This window comes from Zosterops lateralis (genome assembly GCF_965231275.1).
Source record: "Zosterops lateralis genome assembly, chromosome: 4".
NCBI lineage: Eukaryota > Metazoa > Chordata > Aves > Passeriformes > Zosteropidae > Zosterops > Zosterops lateralis.
Genome location: NC_139765.1, coordinates 20,971,890 through 20,998,270, shown reverse-complemented (window position 1 = coordinate 20,998,270; position 26,381 = coordinate 20,971,890). Strand labels below are relative to the sequence as shown.

The 26,381-nt window shown below is 43.8% G+C and overlaps 1 protein-coding gene across 1 annotated transcript in view; it reads left to right on the top strand.

The window, feature by feature from the left end:
* The first annotated feature begins 5,363 nt into the window (after positions 1–5,363).
* Positions 5,364–26,381, top strand: part of SYN3 (synapsin III) — a 205,755-nt gene continuing 184,737 nt past the window's right edge. The window contains exon 1 of the mRNA XM_083860411.1: positions 5,364–5,458. The gene's annotated coding sequence lies outside the window, so the exon portion shown is untranslated. The remainder of the gene's footprint in view (positions 5,459–26,381) is intronic.

The window sequence follows — 26,381 nt, the reverse complement described above, 5'->3', positions numbered from 1 at the left end:
CTCCTGTTGGCTTTGTTCAGGTTTGGGCCCTCTGTATCCTGCACCCTCAATGGATGCTATAACCTTTGGGATATCACCTGTGCTGACATGAACTTAGGGAAGGTCTCTGTTTTTTCTGATCTTTGGGAGGGGAAAATCTGTACCATCAGTAAACAGGAACACTATTTTTGCCCTGGAAAATAGCCTAGAAATGGTGCTTTGCATGGGACTTCGTGAAAATGTGATGCATTTTTAAAAAGTTGATTTAAGGTATTAAATAGATTCATATTCAAAGAGCCTCATGGAAAAAATTATATTTATGCTTTCTTCTGTAAGAATAGCAGAGTGGGCTAAAACATGGCTTTTTAAGGCCTCATTGCTATGGTCTTTGAGATAGCAAGAAATCACTGCAATGAATAAGCTAATTATAGAAAAATTTTCCTGAATCATGGAATCATAGGATCATTTGGGATGGAAAAGGCCTCTAGGATCAATTCCAACCATTAGCCTAACACTGCCAACTCCACCACTGGAGTTTGGCCCTAAGAACCACATATACATGTATTTTAAATACTTTCAGGGATGGTGACTCAATCACTTCCATGGGCAGTGTGTTCCAGTGCTTGATAACTCTTTCATCAGTGTGGATTTTTTTTTCCTAATATCCAATCTAAATCTCCTCTAGTGCATGCAACTTGAGCTAGTTTCCTTTTGTTCTGTTGCTTTTTACTTGTGAGAAGTGACCAGCCCCCACCTGGCTGCAACCTCCTTTCAGATAGTTGTGGTGAAGAGTGATAAGGTCTCCCTTGAGCCTCCTTTTCTCCAGTCAAAGCCACCTCAGCTCCCTCAGCTGCTCCTCACCTTTACTTACTGAAGTAAGTAAAGAATGCCAGTAGAAAGATTGTTTGCTTTTCTTTCTCTAGATTAAGAAATGATACCTAAAAATTCTTGAAAAGTTCATTTAAATAAGTCACTATTGCTGAAGAATGAAAAATTATTTGAGTGTGATGGTAATATGTTTTTATAGAAACCACCATGTGTCACCCCTGATTTTCTTGCTTTCAAGTGTTTGAATCTTTGCAGCCTGATTCTCACACTGCTTCATGTAAACAATATGTATTTTTAGAAATTATCTATATGTTTTGCATAGTTCTTCTCTGAGAGGACAACTTGGCTGATGGTCACAGTGACCAATGGGGTCAGGAGGTTGTAACCTCCTTGGGCCAATCCTGGCCCTCTGTAAAAAATGTATATGAGTTAATTGGAGTCAGAGACCTCTGAAAGAGTCTTCCATGTTTGACCCTGCTGCTGCCTGCTGTCCTCTGTGAGCATCCACACCCACCTTGCAATGTGTTACTCCTCTAAGTGAAGGGGTAACAACCATGCATCTGCAGTTGCATTGAAGTCCCAGAGTAATGCCTCAATCTGATTAGATAAAATAAATTCCAAGTGTGCCAAAGGCATCCCACTTCAGAAAACAGCAACCCAGACACTTCTAAGGAACCCATTCCTCTTCTGTTATGCATTGCTCTATTCTTTCTATCGCCCTGTTCTCTGTTCCTAAAGTTCCTCAGATTTATTTCTGCAGAACCTGCCCCTTGGATACCTCTGCTCCTGCCATCCCATGAGCACATTTGCCAAGCTGACATCTGTTAAAGATGCTGTTACAAAATAAAAAAATCCCCTCACTTCAACCTCTTGTTTTTGCCATGTGTTATGGCAAAGCTTGCATGATTGTGTGCAGCCCAGCCGACTCCTGCTGCTACATTGGGGTTACCTAACAAATGTATTGTGTGAGACTTTGGCAAAATGGCAGGGAGGGAGCAGGAAAAGGAATAGCCAGACTTATTTGGAAGTAGATAATGAATTAAAGCGTTGTTTCCTGGTCAGTTATAATTTATAATCAATCAGGTGTTTGACACTCTTAGCAACTTGTGTATGTGATACCCAGGCACTGGGAAGAAGAACCCATCAGAAGATCAATACTGACTCAAGGTGTTGAAATATTGCCACAACATCCCAAGTAAGGCAGACTGATAATCAATTTTCAGGCTCAAAAGATGCACTGGACATCAGGTATGGGAACACATGTATCTTGAAAATGCATAGTTTTTATTAAGGGGGTTGTTTTGCATCCTTTCTTGAACTTTTGAATCTCTGTAGTATGTATGCTTTTGCTTGGCAAGTATCCTGCTTGGACTATAACACTCACTGCAATGAAATAATTTATCTATCCTTGAATTTCTCAATTTCTTCTGATTTTCATGCTAATCACAGTTCTTCATGTGGGGATGAAAAGGGAGGAAGATAAACTTTTACACTTTACTCCCTTTGTCCACGTGCCTAATTTTCCCTAATTTTAGATGTGCTCCCGCTTACTGCTGCTACCCTCCAAAAGGAGTTTATGCCCAGTAAGGCATCATTTCAAAGGAGAACACCAAAAGTTCCACTGACATTAAATTATCTGATCAAAAGTAATTATGAGGAAGGAGAGAGCTTCTATGAAAACTACAAAACTTCCTGGATTTTTTCCAAAATAATGTACTTTGTTTATAGCCAAGAACACCTCAGCTATTGCAGTTGAGAACCAGAAGACTTCACTGAAAAATTTTTATTAAAATAGTGATTTTCTTAGAAGGCTTGTAACAGAAAAAATTTTCAGCTAAAAGAAAAGGAAAATTAGACAGAGGGCCAGCTTTGATGGAAAATATTAAACAGTCCTATCAAGGATTTAATTCCTTCAAAAAAACTGTACAGTAGTAGCCTGTCTTCCATTTGTTTAGTTTGTCAGCTTATTTTGATACCATTGATCCTGCTGTTTCTTCTTATATTTGCTTTAATTCATTTCTTGGGGTTGGCAAAATACTTGCTCAGCTTATTTCAACTTCCAGAGGGTTTCAACCAGAGGTGGCGAGGACTTTCTTCCTTCTCTCCCTCTACCCCGTGGAAATTGTCACTTGTCTTTACTGCACCACAGAATCAGGGTCTGTCTCTCTCTTCAGTGCCTGTCTGCAGTGAAGTCCCTGTCCCTTCCTCCACCCTTCCTCATGTGTGTTCTTGTAGCAGTGTTGCCACCTCTGTGATTGCTCTGTGGACCTCACCACTGAGCACCTCTCAGCAGAATGAAATTCACATTAGTTTTGGGAGGTCTGGTTTGTTCCCTCTTTAGCCAAGCTTTGCTCCCAATTATTAAAGCCTTTGTCAGGGAGGCTTTGATGCTAGGAATTAACTTGAAAGGAATTTGATAACCAGGGGCCATATTCATGGTGGAAAGATCTCCACTAAAGGGCTCTCCCCCCCTCCCCAGCATCTCCTGAATTTTGAGCAGATTCGCTAGTTGTCATGGCAACAGCCTAATTTGTCCTCTTTTTGTGGTTTAAGTAAGCATCATGTAAAAGCTCCTCAATAAATGATGCTAAAACATCCTGAGCTTTAGTAGTGATATTGGGCAACTTGCCACATGGCTTAGTTTATTGCTCTGAAGCTACAACCAAGTGCATAATTCAGGGTTTCCTTTAACACAGAAGTTCTTAAAAGTTTGGATGGCTGCAAGGGAGAGAGGAAAAGAGCAGTCATTCTTCAGAAGTGAAGCAACTTCTGAAGCAAGAGGGCAATTTTGTCCCTTTTTGTGGCTAAGTCCATAACAGAGGAAGAACGAAAGCTGAGTTGAGACTATTACTTTTTCAGCCTTTAGATCACTTTGAACTAGGTGAGAAGGGCAAAAGCATCCACTGTTCCTGTACTCTACTTTGCCAAGGCAGGCAGCATGGCTCAATCCTACTTTAGGACTGAGATGGAGGTAGACAGTCCAGCAATGTTGGAGGTGGCAATCCCCATGCATTGTGCCAGCCTCCTGCTAGCCTTTCAATGTGAAGGCAGTGCCTAAAGAAAGGCACTGCCTTTAGGAAAAATTCTGGTCTGCCACCAGTGAACTGCCTTTGTAGCTTTGCTGGTACTTGGGCTTGACTTCACCTCGGTGTCTCTATTGCCTCTGGAGGCAGAGCTGAGGCTAACCTAGCCTGCCAGGCCTGGGAGAGGAGCCAAACCAAGAGCTGGTGTAGGAGTTGCTCAAAGCAGTTTGGGGTCTAGTGCAAATTTGAACGTCTCATCGTTGTGGTAAGTAGACTCTACTGCGTAAATATTAGCACATGGGAAGCAGAGTGCAAAGAGTGTTTTTGGACTATAAGGGAAGAAGAACAGCAGCTTCATCTTGCCTATTTATTTTTCAGTTATGGCAGAATGACACATCTGTTTGTTAATGCTGTACATATGAGCATGTATTAGCAGTAGCTTTCAATATTGCTGTGAATGGTCATTAAAAATCCCTGTTGGCTTGTTGCTTGGCCTGTTCTGAGTATACCAAACGGTTGTCCTGCTGAGCTCCTCCATTTTCACTATTCTTCCCATAACAATAAAACTCTTTAAACAATCAAGGTGGCCTGAGGCTTGATTTAGATAGTGGTGATCCTATTGAGGGAATCTGTAATGGTCTGTAACTCTTCAAACAAAGCATTGCCTGAGAAAAACCAGCAGTATTTATTGTGGGACCAACTACTTCTTAGAAAGTACAAGTACAGATAGTTGTCTCTACAAATTTCTGGTCAGGAAAAAAAAAAAAAGCCAAAACAGAACACTTCAGTCATTTGGTTTGGGGGAAAACTGCCACTTTGATGTGGGGTTTTTTATGTGGGGATTAAAACTCCCACAGCAGGCATGTGAAATCACAATCCCTGGGCAGTGCATCTATGAAGCTTTCTCTTTCAGGAACCATGCACTTGCATCATTTGGGTGTCTGAACTGATAGGATGACCGCACAGTTGCTTTACAGAGGATATTGTGATACAAGGCAGACTCTCCCTTTTCCCCGTGATCTGCTTGTCTTGGCACTCCCTTCTCCAAAACAGTTTCATTCTTTTCTCACATATTGCATTCAGGGAAGAGGCAAAGTGTTTGATGTTCTGCAGTATCGCTTTGCCTGGACAGAAATCTCTGCATCCACTGAGATGGTAATGACTATTCACAAATACAAATACTGTATTGTGAGCTGAGGATGGAGGTGCAACAATAAAATTGGAATGCCATGGCTTAGGGGGAGGAGGACAAGAGGGGTGGAATGGGAAATACAAGTGGTTAATCTAAGGTCTCCTTTTCAGGGGTAAAGATTCTGGTATCTTTACCCGCCTCTCTGATAAAATCCTGACAATGGGGGTGAAGTCTGTGACACCAGAGCCTGCACACCCTTGTTGTTTTACTAAATTATTCATTCCTGTTCCTGTGATAATATAGTTATAAGGAGGAGCCTAATTGAATTTACTGCCTGGCATTGGCCAATAGGGCGATAAGGATTCAGCAGAATGGGATGACGGTGAATCTTGCTGGTGTGCTGTGAATGTGAAGCAGGACAGGCTGGCAGTTTGTGTGCAGGAGAGAAAGCAAATTGGTCCAGGGCCCCTGGATCAGCAGAATAAGGAAAGGAAAGGTAAGGCAGCGGATGGGAATGGGATTTGCCTGAATCATATACTGACCCTGTGCTGAAAGGCTGGTTTTGTTCATAGGAAAGCACTCTGAAGGCAATGTTTTCCTGCAGGGTTTGGAGGGAAGAGGAATGCATGTGGAGGCACTTGCTCAGTGCAGCCCGTGCCTTTGTCTTTATACGTGCTGCAGGGCTCTTTAATGCTGCATGTTCACTGAGCATGTCTGTACAGAGATTCCTGTGGTTTGTGTGGATCCAGCAGCAGTGCATGGAGCCTGTACAGTATAAATGTAGTGAAGGGAGTCCATGGGGAGGGATTACCTCATGGGCAGAGTGGGGAAAACAGTAGTGCTTTCTGATTTGACTGAAAATGAAAACACCGAGGTTCTTAGTGAGCTGTTGCAAACAAAACAGAGCAAGTGTGTGTGCATCTGTCCATTTATGTACTGGATCTGCAGTCAGATGTTAAAATGGGAAGGAGGAGATCAGACTGGAGCATTAGGTGTTGCAGGTGGAGATAAATTGCAGACAACATGGAGAATGCAAGTGACTATGGAAGTCGATTAATTCTATCTGCTGATCTGCCTACACCTGGAAAGCAAGGGGAGGATGGGCCAGGAATTGGGACAGATGATCTGACTGGTTAGGGAAACTGATGATCAAACCATCCTGCCTGCTGTGCCTGCTGCTAAAGTGGTAGCTTATTGAGTTTCTTCCACAGATTTGTTATTTCCCTTTTAATGATGCAAAGGTAAGAAAGCATCTCTGTGGATCAGGTTGGAGCCCACACATTAACATTATCTGGAAGGAAAGGACCACATCAAGCAAATTAGCTTGTGCTCTTTGTTTCACTGCATTTGCTCTGATAACAAGTGATGGCTGAAAAGACAGAACAGGTGGGGGAAGATGGATTACAAATGTGGCAGGAGGCATTAAGCCATGCAGAGAGCGAAGGTCATTTGCAGTGATGATGTTATAATCATACTTCTTCAGCTTACATCTTTGCAAGCCTTTAAGACAAGGCTGTCCCGGGGTAAGCTTATTCTGGTCACTAACTGGAGCAGAGGTCACAGCTCACTGTAAGGCACTTAAATTTTTAGCTGCTTCTCATAGGAGTTCACCAGCTCATTCTTTTCAAGGTGGAATCCATAGTAAAGTGTTGCTGAGATGAAGATGTTGCTCACCTGTGGATATCTCATCTCTGTTGGAAATTCATGATGAGTGTGCGGGGAGATAAACTTTTTCTGCTTGCTCAGAAAATAACAGCCAGAGGCTCCCTCCAAGAAGAGAAGTAAGGCAGAAAACTCCCTAGGGAGAAGCAACAAAATGGTTTCTCTTGGATTAGCCAAACCCTTTTTGCCCAAATAGATTCTCATTCCTCCCTGACACCAAATTTCTTACATCAGGGGTCAGCTTTCCTCTACCAAAGCTTCTTTCTTTTCTGTGGTTTTCTCATGTGGCCTGAAGATGAAGAAAATGACTGATATTCCCATCAGAGAGCACATCCCTGCTCCTGTCTACATTCTGCCCATGACATCTCCTGGAGTCTTTCTGGGTTGTGCTCCTCTGAGTGATGGGCTGAGTCTGACTCTTTCTGTCTCACAGCTTGTGCATGCACCCCAAACAAGACCAAAGAGATACTCATTTGGCGAAAGTATGAAAAGGTTCCACCTTGCAGAGGATATTTGTATTTGGTGATGAAAAAGGAAACATTGCAGATTCCCATACAATAGAGGCAGGCTCTCCTCATCTCACCTGGAATAGCTGTCTTAAAAATGGATTTAACACAGGGCATATGGTCATACTTGAGTTTGACTCCAGCTTTCAAAGCACTCACAGCAACACAGCAAGTGAAGAAATTAAAAAAAAAAAAAAAAAGCCTGGCCATGTGAGAATAAATTCCCCAGTATAATGAAATTCTTTCCCTTTGCCCAAAAAGAGAGGAATAGTCGAATAACTTGCTTATTCACACACTGCAAAAGGCTGCACAGCTCCCAGGTGCAGAGCAGGAGGTTCTCCCCACTAAAGAATGGGCACATACTCATTGCTCTTGGAGAGTCCCCCTCTCTGCACATCAGAGGATGTCCTCTGCTCTTGCCGGTTTTGGGAGGTGTGCCTTCCCTGGGAGATGCCCGCTAGGATTTGGCAGGAGAAGCATCCCTCTGATGCTGCTGCAGCAGCAGCCTGGTGTTGGCTTGCAGCAGTTACTGCCGGTTGGGTGCCTACAATGTTTGCTTCTGCCCTCAGAGTCAACAGGGAGGCTGAGGAACAGGCAAAATGCCAGCATATTCCCAGGGAAGCTGACGTAATTGCCAATTCACTGGTGCCAGACACTGTGCTAGAAACCTGAGGTTGCTTTTTGCCATTAATTGCTCAGATGATTAATTCATACAATGATATAATTTTCTTGGGTGGAGGTTAGGAGGTTATGTACTCTAGTAACATAGGAGTGATGGGATGTGAAACTTGTGCTCCTCATTGATGTTGACACTAATTAGAACAAACTAGCCACGGCATACTCCACATCATCCTTCCTCCCCCAGAAAGGGTACCATTTTTTCCTTGGGTTTTTTAGGGGGGGTGAGGAGGTGGTGCCATGGGATGTGTGAGCAAGTGTTCTTACGGGATTTGCAATATTGCAAATTCTACACCGGAGAACTGAACCATAATGACCCTTTACTTTCACAGCTACTCTGCAACAAGGACTTTTGTTTTAATTATTTTCATATTAACTTCTTTATTTATGTCGTTTACATTTCACTTTCCAACAAGAAAAAACAGTATTATCCTCATTTAACAACAACAACAACAACAACAACAAGTTTGTTACTTATTGCACAGCTGCTGTTGTGTGGCATTGTGGTGTTCTCCCCTCAAAGAGTCCTGCTCAGTCTATGGGGGTTTAGGATCAATTTTTAGTTCTGGAAATTCCCCAGAATGTCAAGTTTTACAGTAAATTCTCTAGGATATTTTTAATACTCTAGGATATTTAATTCTTTTGGGATGTTTTTAGGCTAAAAATCCCTTTTCCTGTCTGTTTAATAACTAAACAAATAGGTCTAGAATTCCCAGGTGGGCATTACATAGAACTGTCCTGGCCCAGATACAATTAATAGCTGATAAAGTTGCAGCAACTTGATCTATAATCTATTGGTAGGTGAAACTGCTAACTTGAAATGTTAAACAAACCATCCAGGGCATTTTCAGAGCTGTTGTAAGAGCACTTTGTGTCAGACGACATCACTGCTCTGCCACATGGGTCCCTCCCTCTCACTCACTCCAGTGTTCTTCTTCTCACTTCAGACCTCTGTGGGTTTGGCTGATTTGCATTCCCAGAGGTGTACAAAGCCCTGGATCATAAGTTTTCAAACAGACTTGGTAAGACCAAATGGAAATCTCCCAATTTCTAGATTGGCCTTTTATTTATGGGATAAAATGGTTTCCATTCTGTTTAAGCAGTGGGGAGGCCACAGTCTCTCTCCATTCTGGATAATTCTTCACTTTTCCCATCCTTTGTGATTTGCTGTGGTATTCTATCTTCTCTAGAGATTTGAAAATGTCAAGAAGCTTCTTTAAATGCTGACAAATAACAGAGATTTGATTAGCAGCTGTAGCAGATCACTTACCAGTCCAGTGCTGTAGACTCATATATATTTATAATACAGTTATCAAGGAAAATTAAGTGATTATGTAGAACTAATGATGTCTGTATTAATGGCTATCAGATTCCAGACGTACATCTCTTGTCTGTTTAATGAGGAATAATTCTATGTCTGGGCAGATGAAATGCTAAAGGAAGGGTGCAGTTTGGCTCTGCTGCCCTTAGCAGATTACATTGGCCACAAGAAAGGTGGCCTAGGGCATGTGCTTGTAATTTAGACACTGCTCATAAAGGTGAGAAAAACTAACAACAGAGCCTTGGAAAAGTAAGTCTGTAGTGTGGCCTTTGGATGGGAATGATCATTTGTCGTGGTGGGAGCCCTCCACTGCAAAGGACTGAATTCTGTATTGCCATCAGAGTGGCAGGAAGGGGAAGAAAAAATTGTCTGCTTCCCAGGATGGTCTGTGGTGGACTGGGATGAGGGGAGGGAGGAAAAAATTAATAGGAAAGACCCTTTTTCTACGTTTCCTGAAACTAGGAGTATCCCCTTCATGCCACTTTGAGAGAGTAACTATAGTAATTTTTCAAAGCACATTAAATTTTGCTCTAAACTATCAGACTGGGATATGAACAAGACAGAGAGATGCTGTGTTGTATCATACTCCAGCCTGAAGAAGGCAAAAAGCATTATATTCCTGTGTGTCTGAAGAATAAATGAGAGTCCATGTTAAAAGGAGGAGAAAGGTAGGACAAAGGTAGGACTGAAGAGCCATGTGAAAAGCTGGGCAAAGTAACAGAGAGGGGTATGCCTTTTTTTGGAAGAAGGAAATTTTGGTTTCTGCCAAGCTTTATAGGTTTTGGCTGATTTTTTCACTCTGTCAGTATAAGCCAGAGTCAGCATTCCTTCCCTGTACACTTCAGCTGGGGGGAAAACACCCCATGGGTTTCCTTGTTTCTTCTCATACACACGAGCAAACATACACATACCAACTCCTTTTAAAAGATAACAATGTCTTCAGCCAGGTCTTCATGGTTTGAAATGGCTGTTTGCTGAGCTCCTTTGAGTTTAAAAAATGTGCTACCTTGATCCCTGTGTTTTAATTTACAATTTAATGTTACATTTAGTTGCTGATGGCACAAGAAGGAAATAGTATTTTACCTTGCTGATTCTAGCCCTTTAAAACCACAACGCCATTTAAGAAAAGATACTGATCGACCAGTTGTTAGTAAAAGCCACAGCTAAAGCCACTCACATTACTTGGAGTCAAATAAGGAGTTTACTGATTCCCATCCAAGTGAATGGAGAAAGTCCCACTCCTCTGCAACTCAAGACTTCCAAGCCTGCTGGAAAAAAAAACCAGCCAGAAATACTTATATAGTATCTTTTATGTAGCCAATGCAAAATATTCTTAATTTAGAAGGACTGGTAGGATTTCACCAGCGCTAAATTAAGTTTATAAGCAAACACAAGTATATTTACATAGGGCTATTAGAAAAGTAAAACCAGTAGCAGCAGAATAGTCAGATCCAAGATGATTCAGACCCTTAAAATCTGGCTTTTAAAATATACTAACACTCTTTTTTTAGATGAAGTATATTATTTTTAATATAAGGTATTCTGGCCCTATGTGGTTATCTTCTTTTGTAAAATACAATGAACATATCTGTTATGCCATCATCTTTCTCCCTCATTTTTAACTGCACTTTGCTGAGTTTAGAGTAGGGCTGAAGAGCCCTGTAGTGCATTGCAGCCCGGGAACGTATCAAAGGCAGTCTTGGCTGCAGAAACACTTTTTTCCTGACTCTGCAAGGCAAGCTGACAAACTCTAGAGGATGATACTAGAAAATACAGATCCTTCTTGGATTAGGAAAATCAGGAGTTTTCTCATTGAACTTACCAGCACAGTGCAGTTGTTTATAGCCACTGCTGTAGACAGGGAACAATAAAATGGAAATGTGGGATAAAGAATGATCCCATGGTGCCAGATGTGATGGTACCATGTGTTTCTATCCCTGAGTCACCACACACACTTCTGATGCACTGTGCCCATCACTGGCAGCTGCTGGGTGCTGTGGACACAGCATGTGGGCAAACACACTTGGCACACAGCTGTTTTCTGAAGTGGGCTTAACAAAACTAAATGATGTGACAAGCTAGGAAGCATTTATTCTCTTTTTAGCCCCAAATTATTTTGATTTACTGCTTAAAAATGGGACTCAGAGCTTGTATTTCCCTGTATGTTCGCTAAAGCATTGATTGCACTTTGGCTAGACTGGCTGGATGAAAAGCTGCGCTCCCTCCAGCAGCTCAAGGCTGCTGTATTTAGCTTGATACTTCCATCTAAAATAGGCCTGTGTGTATTTTTTTTTATCTTTTGGGCAGGCTTTCTTACTTCGGCAGCCTTGTGAAGTTTCTTTTAGCATGAGAGAGAGGAGTAGGTGAGGTAGGGGATTGCTGCTTTATAATAAAACTGAAAGAGGCTAACAGGAATCCACATGAAGGTTACCTTGGTTTACTCTGGGCAACCTTAATAATTCAGCAGAGCCTTTCAGTCAGGGCTTCCCATGCTGTTCCCCACAGGGGCAGTTTCACATAGGAGAGTTTCATGAGGCCATTCAAGGCACCAGCTACTGAGAAACACAAGGCATAGGAGAGGATGGTGTCTGTCAAGAGCTAGAGCTGACAATTCCTATTAATGTGCAGGGAGGCTTTTCCAGGGAAGATTCTTTGATGTCTCTGACTCTTGGTCACAGTTCACAGGCCTCTGGCTTTACATGTCATGCTTCTTTCTTGAAGGAAAGTGCCACCTCTTTCTTTTGCTGAGCCCCATGGTCAGACTGTTGCCTCCTTAGGCATGACCCTCAGGGCAGGATAGTGCCTTTAGTCACCCAGGGCAAACTCAGACCTTGCAAAGTAACAGCTGACATCTCCTGCAAAAATCATGCCAGCTGTGCAAATCCATTTGCCTTCCACCATCATCAGGAAGAGAGGATCACTTCTTGTAGATATTTTGGAATTAGGTTTGAACTACCCATCCTGGGCCCCACACCAAGGCCAACTGTGAAGTCTGTGGTGCAGCTAAAAATTAGATGTTAAAGTGTTAATGGGAGATAGTGGGTTTTCCAGGTGTTAATAGGTATAGTTATTAATGTGAACCCTTTAGCCACCTTAAGGAGTAAGTGAAACAATATCTATTTACATTCTTTCTGTGCTGTGTGCCAATGGAAATGTGTCTGCATTTGTAAACTGTCTAGAAGAGTATATAACCTGCAATTTTAGATTAAATAAAGGGAGAACATAGCACTAATCATCGTGATTTGATCTGTGTTTGCTCCCATCCAGCTTCCCATTTATTTTAAGGGTCTTCTCACTTCTAACTTCCAAAGTTTTTTCATCTGAGAGAGAACCCTTTAGAAGTTGATGTGAATTTTGCTTGAGCAAGAAGGGAAGGAATTGACTTTCTACTCTCTGAGATTGTTTCCAGTTAAATAAGTTGCATTGCTACAGTTTTTCTGTATGCCCTGTTCTGCTAATAGAAGCAATAGCTCATTGCCTCACACAATGCTGTCAGACCAGTATATTTTCCAAGAACAGAGTAGGTGGTGAAGAATGAATAGACTCTTCAGTTGTCTGAATTCCTAAGTGCATGTTTTCATGCTTAGTGATATGGCAACAAAGGCAATGGGCAGGTAAGGAAAACTCTGATTTTTTAGAGAGAGCACAGCACATGCCTATTTTTTGGTATAATCAAGGATAGCAGCTGATGAGGGAGGTGAAATAAGAATAGAATCATAGAATGTCTTAGTTGAAAGAGACCTTAAAGATCTCGTAGTTCCAACCCCCACACCACCACAGACGGGACACTTTACACTAGGTCAGGTTGCTCAGGGCCCTATTCAATAATCATCTGCAATAAATAACAAATAGCTGCCATCTCCTGCATCACTTGGCAATATTTTTTATTCAAGTTTCAGGGCAACACAAACTGAAAAATCAGCTCAGATAAGACTGCTGCCAGGCACTGCATTGCCCTGCACTGTCATTAGCTGCTGCTCAAGATCTAGCTGCCCAGGAGAGAGCTTCTGGTTTACATCATGAACATATGAGCTCTCCTGGGATGCTTAAGCAAGTGTCTTTGCATTGGGGTATCATATGGTCATGCTTCAGTCCTTGCTGAAGTTGGGAGAAAACACTGTTTTCTTCACTCAGGCTTTCAGAGAGCTGTCGCTTTGCTCTTGCTGCAGGGACTATGGCTTAGCTACTGGACTGGTTTGGACCAGCTGGTGAGTATTTACAAACTTGCCTTGGAGTTGTTTTTTCAATCATAAATTATAAACTCATGATGGGAGGAGATAGGAGAAACTACATAAGCTGCACTAGTGGGAGGACAAACTCAATGATCCTAGTCTTCAAATTCATTTGATTTTTACAAGTGCTCTGCAGTGCGTTAGTGGTAATTTAAGAGATCCAAAGCAATTATCCTCTTTCAGAAATGAGATACTAATGATGGAGAGCTGAAGCAAGACAAGAGCAAGTGATTAAGCTGATAATAGTGAAGGACTTCTATATATTTGTTTTCATACTGTGTACATTGTTTTTGCTCACAATATGGCCCTTTCTTGTCCTGGTTATACATCTGTATTCCAATATGAAGTGATTTAACCAGGATCACTCATGCAACTCTTAGGAAAATACATGTGGATGTGCAGGGCCTGCTATCAACATGTAAAGGTGATTCAATACTTTGATGAAATTCAATGATGATACCTGATTTTATAACCCCATCACTAGGGCATGTTTAGTTACTGGTTTTGCACTGAAGTAGGTAGAAAAGGGGACAGAACTCCTTGTGTCTAACCTGGCTTATGAAAGATCATTCATACACTAATTTCTTACACTATATAATCTTCTGGACATGAACAAAAGGTTTTGCAGTAACCAGCTCTGAAACTGGATTCCAGTGACATTAGCAGTACCCATTTGAGCTGAGAAACCTGTATATCCTTCCATATTAAAAAGTAATATGTTTTTCAGGTAGATTTAATATTAAATAATGTTAAATGCTGTACTTACATTGTATATTATTGAACACCTCTGCAATCTATATTTATATCACCACACAGATCAGTCTCTCTAAAATGTGACCCAATTTAACCTTTCCATGCTTTATTTATATAGTTAGTGTCTTGCTAAAGTCCTTTAGAAAAAAATGGAGAAAGGAACAGGTCTTTTGATCCACAAAAACCCAAAGACTAGTTTTCTTTTGTGTGCAGTCTTGGAATAACGAGTAATGTTTTGTGTGTTTTAGTGAACTGACTGCTGTACTGCAACATGCAGAAATATTAGCTCTGCTCTTCAGCTCTATGGAAAACATTGGATATTCAAGTGTAAGCAGAGGCAGATTTTGGCTTGTCATCTGAACAAGAGGAGGACAGGCTGAGTACCTCTGCAAACCTGCAGGGAATAAACACCCTTCCTCAGCCTTTATTTAACATCTGGCCATCCATGCCAGCCACTGAAATCTTGAAGCTAGGAAGTTATGCTCTGGGGTTTGTATTTTGGTTTGGTTTGGTTTTTTAACCATTTCTGTGCCTAAATAGTGATGACAAAGAGAGGCATTTGTTAACAGATGGCCAGAAAGTTTCAAACTTTCTGACCTTAATGATCCTGAGAGCACAGGCACTCTGTCTGTGCAAGAGCTGGAAATAAACCTAGCAGAGCAAGGCAGTTCTCTCAGAGCTGTTACTCAAAGTTCTGTGGAGTTTGATTTGGATTCTTCAGCTGATACTGCAGTCTACTCTTTTTGTTTTGTAAAAGCATATCCAGAGTAAAAGTGGATATGTCTGTAAACTTCATTCATGTGGGACTTACTACTTAGCTCTGGAAAATGCAGATGGCCCCAAAGAGGAACAGGAATACTTCGCAATGCTGCTTCTATCATTACATATATCATTGTACAATTGTACACAAGTAGTGACTGCCTACCTGTCCTGCTATTCAGGGCACAGATGTGGAAAGGGAGACTCCTGTGTTGCTCCTAACTTCTCTGTGAGGTTTGCAGGGTGGCCCCAGTTCTGTCCTGCCTCCTGCAATGCTCATGTTCTCAGTGACCAGCAATTCACACCATACTTGTGTATGTACCCAGCCAGAGCTCACATCATTGCATGTAGCTTGAGCTGTTCTCACAGCACCCTGCAGGAGCTGTCCAGCTGTAGAGCTGCTACGTGCTCCTCTTCCCCTCTTGCCCTTCCTTCTCTCCTCTCCTTGAGAGAGAACTTCTCAAAGCACAGAAGGAGAACCTAAAATAGCTGTGAAGATTCATCCTTTGTGTTCCCTGTTAAAAATTGGTTCTAAGTGCTGCTTTTTACCTCCAAGAAAGCTTTTTTTTTTTTTTTTTTTCCCACTCATGGTGACTATATACTCACCAGGTCTTGAGAGGTTTGGTGGTTGGTTTCTTAAAAAAGGCTGGCCACTATTGTAACTCTTAAAAGGTTTGTAATTCAGCTATTGATCAGCAGGGGAAGGGGAACCAGAGCTCTTGGAGCTGCCTGTGCTTGGCTCAGAGGTGCGACATGGTGTGTGTATGAGCTGGGCCTTGCAAGATCTCTGCACTCTGCAAAATAAAGCTTGTCTTCTTAAATGGGAAACCAAGGCATTGACACTGCATGACCTTTCCCCAAGCTGATAGCAGAGGACTCTATTAAAATCACATTGTGTTTTATTTCTGTCTCTGGGCAGAGCCCACTAGCCTGATGTCTCAGAACTTTGTCTGGGTCCAGAATCTAATCCAGTTCCCACACTCGTGTATTGTATGTTCTGATGCTTTTTGTCTAAACATAGTATCCGGTGTTTGGAGCCAATTATGGAGGGCTCCTACACCACCCAGAATGAGTACAAAGATTGGATAGACAAGCAGGCAAGAACTGGGAGAGAGCACAGCCAGATAAAAGAGAGTTAGTGAGATAAAGTAATGATATAATTTATCACTAGCTTTTTAAAAGCTATTTTCTAATCTCAGCAGTGTACCGCTGGTGATACAACTCTTTGTCAACACAGTGTCCCTACAGAGACAACATAAATTCATAAATGGCCTTCAAAACATGTCCAGATTCTTCATTGTAACGGAGTTAAACACATACCACCTGACTGTCCTGCAGAAGCTCCTGCTGGTACCACAAATATATTTGGCTTGCGTCTCTTCAGCCTGCAGCCATGCTAGAGCAGGATCTTATGGACATTTTTGAGGTTGCAACAAAGCAGGCATTGGCAATGTGTTGCCTCAAACGTCGGGTTTGAGGCAGTGCGACCTGGTTAAATCAGGGGCCACGGCGAACTTACAAACTGGCCGGACAGACCACACGTGACACCAATATGATGAACGGTGGAATGCAATTTATTTCCCACGGGCACCCGCTTATATAACCGCGGTGCGCCCATGTGACCCTCTGAAATATGATAGACAGTAAGGTTGCTAGGTAACAGCATGGAGAGGAAGGGGACCCTATACTCCTCGTACATTGCGTGGTCTTCCGAGCGATTTTGCTAACTACATTTCCCCCCTCTCCATGACCATTAAACTTTCAACTTGTGCAAACTGCGTAAACATATCAACGACAAAGAACCAGAACAACTTGTTAGTAAAACTTGTAAACTTTTTGAACTTGTTAACTTTTTCAAACCAACTGTCTCTGCTCTAGGAGCATAATGTCAATCCTACTTAACCGGGCTTTCACAAACTGTGTTAGTTTGTTAAGTAAACATGGCCCGAAAACAAGGGCTAGCAGTATGGTGATCACTGGTCCTATTAGGGTAGACACAATTGGTGTGATCCAAGTGTGTTGGCTGAACAGCAAATCAAACCAGTTTCTCTGCTGGTACTCTTGTCCACGGCGTATAAGCCTTTCTTTAAGTTCTGCCATGGATTGTCTGATAGGACCTGAATGGTTAACGTATGTGCAGCATTCCTCGTTCAGTGCAGCGCAAAGTCCTCCCTGTTGCATCAGCAACAGGTCCAAACCTCTTCGGTTCTGCAGTACCATCTCCGACAAGGAGAACAGAGATTCCTCTAGTTTTAAAATGTTTTTGTGAATCTCTAGGAGGTCCTCATCAATCGCTCGCTGGAGCTGCAACAGGTTCTGCTTCTGTGTGACCAGCGAGGAGATACCTGTAGCTGCTCCTGTTCCTCCTAAGGTTAGAAGTACTGCCAAACTGACTGCTGTTACCAGTTCTCTCTTTCTGTGATGGCGTTGTTCTTCGAAGTGGAGCATCACCTCGTCATCTGTGTGGTACATGATCCTAGGAACGACAACAACTTGGACACAAAAATCATTAGTTGGATCGAACTGTCTGATAGAGACACATGGAGTGATACCTGTGGCGTAACAAGCCCACACGCTTCCTGGTGCTGGAATTGCCCATGACTGTTGTCGGTCTAGGGTGATCGAGGCGTTACAATGCTGCTTGTTTTGAATGGCCAAGGATCTGCTGCCAATGCACAGTCTGTACCCCGAGATCATTCCCAGAGTGATTCCCTTGCGAGAAGTGTCCCACTTACATTGTCTGGGATTGGCTCTTTTGGAGTATTTAAACATTGTGCTGACACCTATTCCCTCATAAAAGGGTGGTTTGGCATCATAGCACAACCAACACGACTTGGTCAGGTTTGGGTGTGAGGTGTTCAGTGACACAAATGCAGCGTACAGCATTCTATTGAACAGACCCTGCGAGGTGACTTCGGGTCTGGGACTGGCTGGTACTGAATTGGGCTCTGCTGTTGCGACAAACGTTTTCTCTTTTTGAGCAGCTATCAGCTCGTTGGGCCCTACTGCAATGTATTGTTTGGGTGAAGGAGTTCTGATGATCTGTATGACTGTACCATGGTCATAGTTCATGCGTATTGGGTCGTCTCCACGCCTATACACTGACCACAATCTGCCTATCGCCCATGTTGGGTCTTGGGGTTGCAGTACTGCGACTGTGAGGTGAGTACAATTTCCTGGGGACCGACCTTGGTATGTACTCCTTGATATACAGCCGTGAGGCCAAACTGTTACCTTTAGGAACTCATCCTCCTTTGGAGGCCTCCACCGGTTACCTGCCACTATGGTTTCACAACCCCAATACCTACAAAACCAACAACCTGGTTGAGTGCAACAATTCTTTCCGGGGTTGTTGCTCGGACACCAGTATGTCCCTTCCTCAATAACTCTTGCCTTACCAGATCGGTCTCTCGTAAAGATGTCTGTCAGACGCACCGTCCACGCAGGTGAGTTGGTCTCGGACTGACCTATCACATCTCCGGTGATGAAGTTCCTGAAGGTCCAAATGCTTGGCTGGTAGGGATGATTACCTGCACCTAGGTGAACTGATGGTAGTGCAAAGCTGATACACAAGAACAAAGCCGGAAGTTTGACTGGCAACCTGTAGTGGACAACCTGTGGAAAGACACTTGGAGTCTACATTAGTCTTTGCTGGTCAGGACTGGTTCCATAGATTTCAAAGGACACCACCCAATGATGTCATCCTTCTTTACAGCTGCATACTCTCTACCAGTTACCACTAATTTCCAACCCTCTTCCCACTCACCTAACTCATTTCTTATTTTGACCGGGGGGCCTTCTTTAACTGCTTCTGCTGCCCAGTGTTTCTGTGAGGGGGTCTGGTCTTGGTCTCCCCTGGGGAATTGGTTCAAAGCCAACATTGCTGTGGCTAGTAAACGTGGCTGTTCTGATGGTGGAATGGCACTGGTGAAACCTTCTGCTTTCGCCAAGGTTTCTATCTTGGACTTCAGTGTCTGGTTGGCTCTCTCCACTATGGCCTGTCCTGTGCTATTATAGGGAATTCCCTGCTTTAGCACAATTCCCCATTTGGTGGCAAACTCCAGTGTTGTTCTGGACACAAAGTTGGTTCTGTTATCTGTTTTAATTTGCTTTGGGATACCGAGCCAGACCATGGCTGTCAGCCAATGCTGAATAGTGGCCTTAGAGTTAGCTTTGGCATGCTGAGTTCCTACAGTCATGCCACTGAAGTTATCAACCGTGACTGCAAGCCATGATCTTGGCTTTAGCAACTGACACACAGTAAAGTCTGTTTGCCAGATCTCTGCGGCTTTCAGACCTCTTGGATTGACTCCACTTGACCACAATGGTGATTTTTGGCAATGAGGACAGGTGGCAACGATATGCTTGGCATCTGACATGGGAATGTTACACTGCTTGGCCAGGGCTTTTGCTCCTATGTGGAACGACTCATGTAGCTGTCTTGCTTCCTGCAGTGTCCAAATTCCTTTTGCTGCTGCATCAGCTTTGTCATTTCCCAGCTGGAAATATCCTTTGATTGGACTGTGGCTGTTTACATGAATGACAGTTATGGTCCTTTGGTCGAGTGGCCAGCATAATAGGCATTGAGAGCCATTGGGAGCTTTTTGCTGTAGAAGGCCTGATAGTGAAACTGTACCAGAAGAAATACCGGAAGGAGCCATCCACCGTCTGGGTGTACAGAAAACTGAGTGTCTGCCTGTGGGATTTCTTCACTGATACCAGGTGCAAGTGGCCTGAGGAGAATGATATCATCTGCTGTGCTCTGGCATCCTTTGGGTTCTCCAGGACAGGATCAAGAATTTGTCTCTTCTGATTGTGATTCTCCATGCAGTCAAATGAGTGAGTGGCCTCTTCAGAAGATTTCCAGGTTAACTTAATTGGGAGTGTCGGGTACGCCGCAGTGGCCCTGAGGGTAAATTTGTCACCCTCATACTTAGCAGTGCTTGTGCATCTCTGCCCAGCAGTGGTGGCGTGTTAGAAAGGACATACGCATGAACGCTAACAGTTTTCTCTGGTCCGTCTTTTGTAAACAGGGTTATAGAAATTAAGTCTCTGCTCCTTTGGGCACGTTGAACTCCTCCGACACCTACCACAGTCGCAGCGTCTTCCAGTGGCCAGCTTGGAGGCCAACGCGTGTCCGGAAAGACCGTGATGTCCGACCCTGTGTCCACGGTGAAGAGAAGTGCGACGTAGCAGTCATCAGCGTGGCGTGCTCGTTGGCAAACTCCCCAAGCGGTGGGGGGCCCTTGAGCGTCGCAGTTTATTGCCAGGGCCACCTGGGGGATACCACCTGGTCTGAAGCTGCCTGCTGTGTGTTCTGAGCCTGTGTGCTGTTTTGTGCTGCTGTGCATGTGGCTGATGTCTGTGGCAGTGGCGTCTGGGTTGCACCATTTGGCATAGTCTGAGCTATGAAATTTGTCAGTTCCCTGGGGGGCAGTGGATTCGGAAGGTGTTCCACTCCTGCAGGTGTGAAGTAGTTGGGCCGCTGACTGTCCCAGCGGGGAGGGAGACGCATGCGGCCCGACTGTTCCCTCCCACGCCCGTTTCCCTGCTTCTTGTTCTGACTGCAGGATCGGGCGATGTGGCCCTTTCTCCCACAGATCCAACAAGGTCCCCTTGGCCTTGCCAGAGAGAGATTTGGTGTGGGCTGACTGTGGATATTTCGATTTTGAAGGGCCATTACCTCTGCCACTGCTGCCCCAACTGCGGCTGGAATTGGTGCCATTGCAGCGCCGATTGCAGCTTGGACCCGTGCTAAATTTTCCTCCTTGACCACATGTTTTATCATGGTCGCAAGGCTTGCGCCTGGTGGCACTGTCCACAGTAATTCCTTTGTTGCCTGGTTACACTGCTGCCGCAAGCATCCCTCTAGCACTGGCCCTTTTGCCTCCAACGGGAGGTCTGAGGCGTCTATTGCTGCCTGAAGGCGATCTACAAAAGCAGTAAAACGCTCACTGTCTGTCTGCCTAATGGTGGTCCATGGTGAGGGTTTTGCAACCGCCCTGCAAGCTGTTCGAATGGCCTCTCTCGCTGCACGAGTCGTGGCTGCAACCTCTGATGCCCGCAGTCCCTGCGCCTGCGCTTGTGGACTGACCATTTGAGGGTCTCGACCCATCAGCCTCTGCAGGCTTGAATTGCGTAGTGGGTGTTGGTCACTGGATGCCTTGGCCAGCATCTTCTCTAAATTGTCCTCCCATTCCTGCTTAAACACTATCATGCCAGCTCCATCAAATATCATTCGACATGTCTGTTTGATATCAAAAGGAAGCATGTCATCATTGCCAAAAAGCTCATCGATCAAAGTGGAGACCATTGCAGAATTGATTCCTTTCTCTGCTATTGCTTTGGCTATTGCATGTACTTCTTTGGGGTTAACTGGTGAATATGTTGGTAGATTGTTGTCTAATTTTCTCACTGGGAATATTCGTGCTGCAGCCTCTGGCAGGTCTGCAAGTGCTGCTTGCACCTTTCCCCAGTTTGTCAGGGGCATGGACTTAGTCTTTTTTCTATGTGCATGCCTCATGGGCAAGCCTGTGTGTTTAAAGAAAATTGCTGGTGTGTCCTCTGTGTCTGTACTAGAATCTGTATCATCACTAGACTCTTCACTGGTGTGGCTGTGTCCCTTATATTCAAATCCCTGTCCCTTGTATTCACGTCCCTTGTACCACCCTTCTCGGACCGGCTTTGAGACCTGCTCAACCTCCTCCTCCTCCGAGTGAGAGGATGTGGAGTGGTCAGAGACTTCCTGTCTCCTGTGGTTTTTACTCCGACTCCGCCCTCTGGATTTCTGGTGGGCGGGTGTGCCACTCCTCCTGCTCCGCCTCCTTTCCAGAGGCATCTCCGCCTCCCCTCCGCGGACCGCACCTCTCCCGTTGTGGCCCTGACCGCGCATGTCTGTGGCGCGAAATTTCACTGTGCTGCGCCCTTCTTCTTCAGCCTCGGCGCCATGTTGTGGCGCATATGGAGGCGGTTTTAGGTCTATCTGCCTTAAATCCGCACCCACAACACTCTCCCTTGGGCTCGGGGGGTTCTCCGATGGGTTAGACCCGACCGCGGAAAGGGGCTTTAGGACCAGGGATGAGGATCGCGATCGCGAGTTAGTTTCAAGCGCCCGCTCCGTCTCCGCGCTAGCACTCCCGAACGCAGACCGCGAAAAGCCGTCAGTTTCAAGCACTCGCTCTTTCTCCGCACAATCACTCCCGAGCGCAGACCGCGAAAGCTTGTCGGTTTCAAACACCCTTTCTTCCTCCGCACGACCCTTTTCAAACGCAGTTTGTGTGGAGGCTCCGATTCCTAGCCTCGGAGTCAGCCTCAGACATTGTTGAGCAGCAGCCCATGTCTCCTGCTCCTCCAGCGCCCTCTGCAGCGCTTTCATCACCTTGCCCCAGCTCTTTAGATTTTTGCTGGTGGCCGAGACTAGAACGTCTCTCGCTAGCACATTAGTACACCGTTCCCAGCATTCTGTATGCAGAATGTCGACGGGATGATCAATTACTCCCAAAGTTAAAAGCCGCTTAACCGCAGCCTTCAAGTCTTTGACTTTGCATTTAATTCCCCACTGAACATAAATCTCTGAAATTACCTTGCTCAGCATGTCCATCTCCATGCCGGCGGTACTGAGGACGTCTCCTCCACCAGGGTCGTCGTAGCACCCTGGTCGCCTCCCGCAACCAGTGTGTCTCCCGTTGCCCGGAGCGCACGCACACACCCGTGTGTCGGGGGCACTGTCTCTCGGGTTTCGGCACCACTATGTTACCTCAAACGTCGGGTTCGAGGCAGTGCGACCTGGTTAAATCGGAGGCCACGGCGAACTTACAAACTGGCCGGACAGACCACACGTGACACCAATATGATGAATGGTGGAATGCAATTTATTTCCCACGGGCACCCGCTTATATAACCGCGGTGCGCCCACGTGACCCTCTGAAATATGATAGACAGTAAGGTTGCTAGGTAACAGCATGGAGAGGAAGGGGACCCTATACTCCTCGTACATCGCGTGGTCTTCCAAGCGATTTTGCTAACTACACAATGTCACAAAGACTGGGGTGCTCAGTCCAGCTCTGGGATAGGGGAATGTGTCCTTGCTGGAGTGGAAAGTGTGTCAGTACATGGTGGGAGAAAAAGGGATGTGTGCCAGAAACTGACTACATCTTTTCCTGTGTCTCCATGTGATCAATACTAAAGATGCAAAATAGTGAAGAAAAACATCTCCCACAAAAGCTCAGCATGGTTTGTGTTGGCTATCACAGAGCTTGAGACAACCCCTGCAGTGCTCCAGTTGAAGGTCTACCAGTCCTCATTTTCTCTGTCTCTTTGGCAGGAATAATGCAGCCAGTCAATCTCCCACCACTTCTACATCACATGAAAGAATTTGCATCAAGCTGTCTTACAGTTGTGTCACAGATCTTACCCAGAATGCAGTAAAACATTGTCTTTCTCTTCCATCATCAAAATAAATCAGTAAGCATGCTCCAAATCTTGGCTTAGTTTTTATGTTGCGACATGAGATGAGAACATATGGTTAGAAGCAAATGAGCTACACAAAGGGAAGTTACATGTTTTATTTCTCCAGGTATCAGCTGTTCACACCATCAGGTAAAGTAAATCTCAAACAAACGATAAGAGGTTCCTTGCCATATGGGGAAAATCTGGGAAACTGGAATATGGTGGTGCTTGGAATGGTTCAAGGGGAAGAAATGAGGCAGATGCAAATGGCATCAAAGCTTAGATGGAATATGTTAGTACTACAGATGGTTTGAAGGACTTCAAACAAAGGTTTGAAGGAGAAATTTTTAACCCCTTGAAACATAGAACATTTGAGAAATAAATTGAGTTTTTGTGGCACCTTAAAATGAATTAGAAGCATAGATGCAAGAATTACAAAGTCATGTGTGAAGATTTTTTAATTTGTAAATATGCAATAGATTTTTGTCTTATAAACATATCAAAAGTAGTGCAATTTGTGCCAAAACCTAAAATCCTTCTTACCATTATCAGTTGAGTAATAATTATCTATTTGATGTATATTATAATCTCTTAGTTAATTGTTTCTTCCTGTTTCATAGCCTGTAGCACTTTTTTCCCTACAGTTTTATGGTAATGAAATATTTTGTTTACAAGCATTTTGAATAACCAGTCTGTTGTAGCATAAGTGAAATAGAGTAGAAAGAAAATGGCACAGGAATGAGGAAGTGTTTGTGATCACTATCAAGACATGAGCCCCATTAGCACTGGGCAAGCTGTTGCAGTTTCCTCTGAGACTCTGTGAGTTGTCAGTCCCTGAGGCATCCCTTATCTGGATGAGCCCTAATGCATATTGGCAGGCCTACATATTAAATACACCCAGCTTCTTGATTTTATTCAGATCAGCACTCTTCAAAGCAGCACACCTCTCAGCTGAAAGAAATCCCAGCTCTATTAATGGTGTGTCTGGAGCCACTTTCATTCTTATCACCATGAAATAAGGACTTGCACAGTTGCTGAAGGAAACTTGGAGCATGTCTCACAACACACAACATGAACTGCATCAGATCCAAGATTGGGAAGGAAAAAGACATGGCCTTCCAAGCCCTGCTTACTTCCTTCTTACGATTTCATCCACTTAATATGCAGAGCATTTATCTCTACAAATTCTCTGGTTTGTACTGCTGCCTTCTGCTTTCCTTTACTATCACCATGAGGACCCACTTTGGCATGTGTGTAACTATCAGCCCTAATGGAAGCATTAGTGTACCTATTGCTTGGGGTAGGAATGACCACAGTACTCCTGGGTAATAAGAAACGGAGCCAGAGTGCAAACTCAACTGACTTTCAGATGGAGATGGCTCTGTGGCATTTAAGGATTAGACATACTGTCTGCTCCAGTTGAGATGGGTCTGGCTTTTTTTTTTAGCAATTATTATGATAAGCAAGTTGAACAGACATAGGCCACAAAAGGCCTCCATAAGCTCATTGACAGGAGGATATTACCCCTGGGACAACACCGCAGCCATTAGGTGCCAACAGGATTTCCACAGTGAGACTAAAATGAGGAAATAATATATTGTTTTCAAGCAGTAGCACATCGTAATTTGTTCTTGGGGGATATTAAAGACAGAGAGTATTATCATAATATTCAGATTTATTTTTTGCTAGAAATTTTTTCACTATTGTTCATGGCTTTAGTCATCTTCCTTTGCAATCTACTTGAAAGTCTGATGACCTTACAGAGGCTTTTTTTCAGATTGGAGTTGTTTTTCTCCATCTTCTTTTCCTTGCCATTATGAAATAATAGGCAAAAGAGGAAGCAGACTAACTCATTTGCTGTGCAAATGAGCGTGTAGCTCTTGAGAAGTGGTTTGCACTTGGTTTGATATGCACACCCCCCATACTTCAGAAGACAAGGCAGCCCCCTTCCACGAAATTGCTTTGTAGAAAGCTCTGGCAGCTTTGCAAAAGTAAAATATAGATAAAATTTGTGAAACTCAGACTTCCAGTTAAATAGCCACCCAGCAAGCAGAGAGGATTTTTTTAAGCTCTACAGGAATGCAGCAATAAGACAATGGAATCATTGCACATTTATATGTTTCAGTGGCTTATTGAAGCATGTTGAACATTGTGGTATGATTCACTTCTGACAAAGAGACATCCTCTCATCTCTAAAAATCTCTCTGTTTGAGCAGAGAAATCAAATGCACAAGAGACTGACTTCTTGTGAAAATCCACAGAAGTATGAGTGGAACTAGATGATTCTTAAGATGCCTTCCAGCCCAGGCCATTCTCTGATTCTGGTGAGCTGCTGACGAACACACAGCAGGAGACTCGGGCTCTGGGTAGGATTATTGTTCTGATAACCATTTCTGTTCCCCTGCCCTGGCATCCCCTCCAGCTGCAGGCTCCTGACTTCTTGCAACTGCCTCAAAAGACACCATATGGCTCTGCTGGTGTCAGTGGAATTTGTGCTGGGGTTTTACATGCTCTGGAAAATTTAAACCAGTGTTGACATTAGAGTTGTTTTCTGTTGCTGGTGTTTGGGAAAGCTCTCAGCAAACTGAAAACCAGCACGGAAACTCTGCTTCCCTCTGTCTTTTAGGCTGGCATACAGTCTTTCCAACTCTTACGCTTTTTGTTTGTGCTTCAGGTTTAAAAAACGTGGAGTATTTGGTGGGGTATCCTTTTCCTTTACTTTTTCTAACCCATATTGTTGTAACTTCCTGATTTACAGAATTTCAGCTGTTGCTGAAAAATACCAAGAAATGTTTAAATGTGAACCTCTTGAACCCAGGACAGCAACAAATGAAATAAAAATCCAACAAAAACTCCAGTTAATTTCAGAACTATTTGTTTTATTGTGCTTTCAGTTTTTCCCAAGAAATGCCAAGTTATGCCACCCATTCAGGGTGAAACACTGAAACTATTTAGGGCGAAACACTGAAAGGTCAACAATAATAAATAATCTCTTGCTTTCCTCTTTTTGAAATATACTAGAAATGTGGAAAATACAGTTGTAAAGAATATACTATATGT